The 5,959-nt window shown below is 35.1% G+C and overlaps 1 non-coding gene across 1 annotated transcript; it reads left to right on the top strand.

The window, feature by feature from the left end:
• Window positions 1-226: 226 nt before the first annotated feature.
• On the top strand, window positions 227-333 carry LOC131180322 (small nucleolar RNA R71). The gene has a single exon (XR_009149098.1). It is a non-coding gene; the product is annotated as a small nucleolar RNA R71 (small nucleolar RNA).
• The last annotated feature ends 5,626 nt before the right edge of the window (window positions 334-5,959 follow it).

The following is a 5,959-nucleotide window of genomic DNA, read 5'->3' as shown; positions in this document are numbered from 1 at the left end:
AGCATTTATCATGCTTAAGGCATCCACTTTCAAGATCCTTGTTATTCTTCTTGTGTCTCCTCTTTCATTTGTCCACTCATAGTTATGATAAGCGACCCTATTCAGAAGTTCAAGAGCTTGTGTTACTGTTTTCTCCATCAGGTCTCCTTCCGTAGCTGAATCTACTGTGCTCCTTATAGAGGGCAATACTCCATTATAAAAATTCTGAATTAGGAGCCAATCCTCTATGCCATGGTGTGGACATTCCCTTTGTAGATCTTTATATCTCTCCCATGCATCATAGAGTGATTCACCTTCCTTTTGCCTAAAGGTATTGAGTTCAACTCTCAATTTTACAGTCTTCACAGGTGGGAAATACCTTGCTAAAAAAGCATGTGAGAGGTCTTCCCAAGTGGTGAATGTTCCAGCTGGTTGAGAGAGTAACCACTTCCTTGCTCTATCTTGAAGGGAGAATGGTAATGCTCTGAGTCTTATAGCTTGATCAGAGACTCCATTCATCTTGAATGTGTCGCATAGGGCAAGAAAGCACTGGAGGTGGTAGTGTAGATCTTCTGTAGGTGAACCTTCAAATTGGGTCTGTTGAATCATTTGGAGCCATGCTAGTTTTAGTTCAAAATTGTTGGCCTCTGCTGTGGGTCTTGTAACACTAAGCTAGAATCCTTGGATAGATGGGGCTCCATAAGCCCTCAAGGGTCTTGGCTGGTTATTGTTGTTGGCCATGACGGAAGTTTCTAAAATTTCTCGACCTTGTTCTTAGTGTCTCCTTTCTCTCCTGATGGTTCTTAGAGTCCTATCTATCTCGGAATCCAAGTCCAAAATCTCTTCCTCCAATTTTGCTTTGATCATGTACCAAACCAAATACCTGAGAGAAAGTAAAAGAATAACAACAAATTAAGTAAATTTAAATAGTAAATGTAAATGTCTAAATCAGCTAAATTGCCTATTGCCTAATATTACTAGAAATAAATTCCCCAGCAGTGGCGCTAAAAACTTATTTGCTGGTTTTACAACCCCACAAGTGCACGGATCGCTAACAAGTAATAAAGTAGTAAGTAAAATATCATCCCATGAGGAATTTAATTAGCAAGTACAAAGTTACACTGCAATTATGACTGTCTAGGCTATCGAATATAATGGGAGTGTGAATCTAATTAATCTTGAGGACTAAAGACTAGGAGAATAATGAACTTAAAATGAAACAATATATTAAAACAATTTTAGAATTAAGATTTCACACTTTAACCTTATTATAGATTCAATCTTGTCTATTTATTAGATTGAGGATCATTGCTTTGATGGAAATTAATCATAAGGTATCCTAGGTCCTCTCTCAAGGCACCTAAGGTGTGTTTCAATTAGAGCTAAATCCTACTTTTATTGGTGATTAGTCCTAATAAAAACCCTTTAAGATTTATGATCAATTATGGAATTCCACGAAGGTTATCAGCTTATCTCTAGGTCAGATTTTCTAAGTTTAATATTCTAATTTTCCAATATCAATCTTCACCTTTCAGCTCTTCAATTAGAATCTTATATCATGTCTAAGTGAGTACTGACACATAGCATGCATTGAGAACACAGAATATCAAATCAAAGAACAAAACTCAAATCCAATACATAAAACTCAATATTTGTCTATAATAATGATTACAAGCATTACTCTCCTAATTCCAAAATAAAGAAACTACTCACTCATGGTGAGTTTAGCAAACATAACAAAAGTGAAATAAAAGAACATAAAAGCAGCTTAAAGAAATAGAACAAAAGAACCAAAGAGAATCTACAGCTTTAAACTTGTGGAACTTCGGCTGAGGACTCATCCTTGATGCTAATGCACTCTTCTTTAAGACGGCTTGGAGAGAATGATGAAGATGTGAAGGTGTGTGTATGAATGGTCAGCTATCGAATCTCAGATGTGCGGATTGCTCTCTCTGCTTTCTGCTACTTCTATTTATATTAAATGTCATAGGATTAGGTTTTTAGAGTCCCAAAGGCATTAGAAGTCTGTTCTAAGTGTAAGAGCTAGAGCTGGAATCAAATCAGGAAACTGGCTGCAGGCTGATACACAGCCCGTGTGCCACTATATGACCCAGGGGCGTGAAACTTACTGGAACTTGAAAGCTGCGTCTCATATTTAGACAAAAGATTACATGGGTCTTAGCCAGTTACACGGGTCTAATTACACGGCCCTTGTTCTGCTATTCTTCTGGGAATTCTTCAAGCTTTGCCTGTTAGAATTTTACACGGGTCTCTGTAGGTTACACGGGTCGTGTTACACGGCCTGTGTACTTTATTTCTCCTTTGACTTCTTTGTTTTTCTCCTGGCAGCAAGTTACACAGGTCTATGGCATGTTTACACGACCCGTGTAAAGTGTATCAACAACAATTCTCTTCTTCTTGAGTTTTTCCAAGCTTCCTTCTTTACTCCTACGCTTTGGAACTCCCTTAAAATACCTAAAAATATGCAGAAAACATAGAATTCAGTGCAGAGTAATGAAATTTATATAAGTTAATGAATTTGATGATTATGCATGAAATTACCTATTTAAATGCTATGAAATACTGTACAAATGTACTTAAAAACATCTATATAATACAGATGTATCAAGTCAGAATGTTACGTCTGTTTTCTATGCCTATATATGGAGCTGTTATTGGAAGAGATTCTATTTTTTGCCAATAAAGATTATTGATTTTAGGGTTTTATTAGGGGTTTTGTTGGTCTGAATCATGTTCTAAGATGTTGACACTTCTCTAAGACGCTTGAGGAGTGTCAGGTGCTGTAGGAGTATAAGTAAATGCTTCTAATATGTTGAGTTGATTCCTAATAGCTTGCATGAACTCAACTCTACTGTTTTGTATGTTTTGCTGGATAATTTTGGAAAATTGAAAGGGTTTGAACATTGAGTTTTTTAATTTTGTATCATTGGATTTTGGAGTTTTAGCAGAGAAAATTACTACTTTCTAAGCTTATTCTATTCTAAAAAGTTAGTTTCCTATTGTACTGAGATGGGCATTTGTAAAATTATTCTATTGAATAATATTTTTAATATTCACAGAATCACTCTCATTTACCCTTTTATAAGAAGTTGCTTCTGCTTCTACATATATATATATGTGTGTGTGTGTGTGTGTGTGCGCGTGTGTGTGTGTGTGTGTACACACACACACACACACACATAGGCATTAAATGCCCAATTTCAAAATCATGCCACCAAAAAATCCACCACCAATGGAGGCTTGAGCATTCTTAACCTAGCATTATATGCGCTTTATGAAATCAAAGAGAGTTTTGATGTGACCATGATCAATAGCTATTATCTCGAGCATCGCGCCCACCTATATTTGGTAGAAAGGAGAAAATAAACGTGTGAATATTGTAAGACGGCTATTGGGTAAAATTTCGCGGACAAAATTTATTTTAAGGGGGGGAGAATTGTAACACCCCTATATTCGGTAGTGCGTTCTGCTGTTCCAGTGACCAGTGTATGTCTAAACAACTAGAATGGCTGAAACTACACTTAAATGTTAGTAAAGAGACATAAAATAATGAAATACAATAAAAGAAAATACAAGAAAAATAAAGAAAAAATAATAGCAATGAAATGTAACCAAGTTAAATGAGCCGAAAACCATAGCGATGGGTGACCACACCGAGAAATTGCGACGTGGACCGTTGACTAGTCCTTGACTGCGGAGAACCTTGAAAAATATTTTTAAGACTTAAATGAACATCTATTGAAGTATAAATGTCATTAGAAATATCAAAGAAAAATTAATTAATTAGTACAAATAAAAACGAGAAATCGAGAAAACGACAAAACTCGGTATTACCGAAAAATCAATAATGCAACCTGAATAGGGGCATTGTGGTCATTTGACATCCTGAGTTGCCTTTTGACCTAAATGTCCAATAAAAATAAGTAGTATTGAATTTTAAAAATCCCATGAAAAAAGGAAATTAAATGTCAAATACAATTTATGAAAAGTGAGAGGTAAAGATTAGGATAATTAAAAGTTTAATATCTCAATATTTAATCAAGTTAGTGGACATTAAGTGGCACAATATAAAGCACCTAAGGACACCTAAGTGGGTAGAATTTCCCACTAACAAACCCATCTTCTTCACTTCCACTCTCCATAGCCGAATTGAATTCTCAAAAGCCTCCATTGAAGCTCTCACGTCCAAGCTTTGATTGTCCATCTTCAAGCCATAGTTTGCACAAGATTTCTTCATTAAAGTTAAAGTATACAGCTTGGGCAACATTTTGGGAGCAAGAAAGGGAAGTTTTTGTGGAGTTTTGAGGAAAATCCATAAGAGGTAAATGTATATTTTTCAATCTTGCTTCATTAAACTTTGAGTGGAGGTTGTGGGTAGTTGATTTATGGAAGAATTTTTGATGTTGATAAATTATTAAAGTTGAGCCATTTAGGCAGCCATGAAACCTCACCATGATCAGCTTGTCCTTGCATGTAAATGGTTGTTTAAATATTGATTTAAATATTTAATTGTATTGAAGTTGAATTCCATGTGTAAAGTTTGATTTGTAAGCTTGAAAAGTGAAAATGGAAGTTGATGAGTATGTGTAAATTTGTGGTAGCCTCATGAAGAAGATTGAAGTATTTAAGTTTATGAAATATTGTTGAATTATGTTGCTTATGATGGCAGCATGTGTATGTGAATAATTGTTTAGATTTGGACATGTAAATGAGGTATGTTCATGTGGTTAAATTGTGTAAATGAACTTGGAAAATTCTGAGTTATAATGTGTATGTTGAGAATAGTTACAAGCTGTCCAAAATGACCAAAATGTGTTGTTAAATGTGTTAATGGTAAGGTACAAACCAGAATTGGCATGAAGGAAGTAATTTGGTAAGTGTTGAATATGTAATTGGCAAGTGTTTGAAAAGGATGTTGAGGGCAGTGTGCAAATGGGCCTATACCCTAAGTGTGTGACTCCAATTGGTATGAGGCCAATTGGAGGTAAAACTAGGCACAAAATGTGCCAACTTTCATGAAGAAAGCCTACCTAAATTCTGTCCAGAAAGTAACCTTAAAAATGACTAAATCCGGATTAGTGACTTGAAAGCCTGGAAATTGACCATTTGGGCAGCAGTTACTGTTTTGACCATAACTTACTCAAAACAGGTCCAAATGACTTGAAATTTTTACCATGAATAGTTTAGACATAGATCTACAATTCTTATGAGGACACCAAGGCCCAGAAATGGCCAGAATCAAGCCAAATAGCTTGCACAAGTTCAGGTATCAAAACTGGCCGAACCAAAAGTGACCTAAAAATGACCTAAAGTTACCATTTTGGTGCATTCTGTCCAGCATTGGTAAATTGACCATATCTTGATCTGCATAACTCAGAATGACCTGAAATTTTGCCCCGCGTGCAATAAGATATAGACCTACAAATTTATAGTTTGGACCGAAACCTGAAAACCAAGGGAACTAGGTCGTCCGACTAGGTCAAAATAGTACACCGAAATCCAGTAAATTGCAATAAAATACAATAGACTTGAAAATGAAATTGGTAACATATACCAACACTTAAGGGCTATAAAATGTGAGATATTGGTAACATTAGAATTGACTCACTTAGAGTGCATCAAGGGTCAACATTATAGGTTGAATAATGAAATGAATTGAAATGAATAGTACCAAAAAAATTTAAATATTGGATTTTATTGTTAGAAACAAATTCATTGAGTACTGAAACACTTTAAATTGTGTGTTTTAGTTGAAAAGGATATTGAGAAGCATAAGGAACACTGAGTCAGAGCCAAGAGGCATTTATCAGAGGTCTGTGCACAATACTTTTTATATTCACTGCTTTTTCCAGAAAATTTATTTAGAGAATTGAGTTATGAATAATTTTTAATTGTTTTAACTTTGGGAATTGTATTTGAAAATTATTGTGTTGCCTACTTGCAAATGAAAATTTTGAAA

This window comes from Hevea brasiliensis, chromosome 5 (genome assembly GCF_030052815.1).
Source record: "Hevea brasiliensis isolate MT/VB/25A 57/8 chromosome 5, ASM3005281v1, whole genome shotgun sequence".
NCBI classification, from domain to species: domain Eukaryota; kingdom Viridiplantae; phylum Streptophyta; class Magnoliopsida; order Malpighiales; family Euphorbiaceae; genus Hevea; species Hevea brasiliensis.
The sequence above is the reverse complement of the archived record's forward strand: the minus strand, read 5'-3'. Positions and strand labels throughout refer to the sequence as shown.